Here is a 468-nt window from a genome sequence, read left to right on the forward strand (position 1 = left end):
AGTCAATTTGATTTCTATGTATTCCATCTGGTGAGGTCTGTGTGTATAGTTGTCTCTTATGCTGTCTAAAGAAGGTATTCGAAATGAACAAATCATTGATTTTGCAGATTCTATCATGCGATCTCCAGCATAATTTCAATCACCAAGGCTATATTTTCCAACTCCTGATCCTTCCTCTTTGCTCCCAAACTTTGCATTCCAATCACCACTAATGATCAATACATCTTGATTGCCTATTTGATCAATTTCAGATTGAAAAAGTTTGTAGAATTCTTCTATTTCATCCTCATTGGCTTTAGTGTTTGGTGCGTAAATTTGAATAATAGTGGTATTAACTGGGTTTCCCTGTAGGCGCTTGGATATTATCCTATCACAGACAGTGTTGTACCTTATGACTGATCTGGATATTTTTTTTATTGACAATGAATGCAACATTCCTCTTCAATTTGTCATTCCCGGCATAGTAAA

This window comes from Chrysochloris asiatica, unplaced genomic scaffold (genome assembly GCF_000296735.1).
Source record: "Chrysochloris asiatica unplaced genomic scaffold, ChrAsi1.0 scaffold00277, whole genome shotgun sequence".
Taxonomy (NCBI): domain Eukaryota; kingdom Metazoa; phylum Chordata; class Mammalia; order Afrosoricida; family Chrysochloridae; genus Chrysochloris; species Chrysochloris asiatica.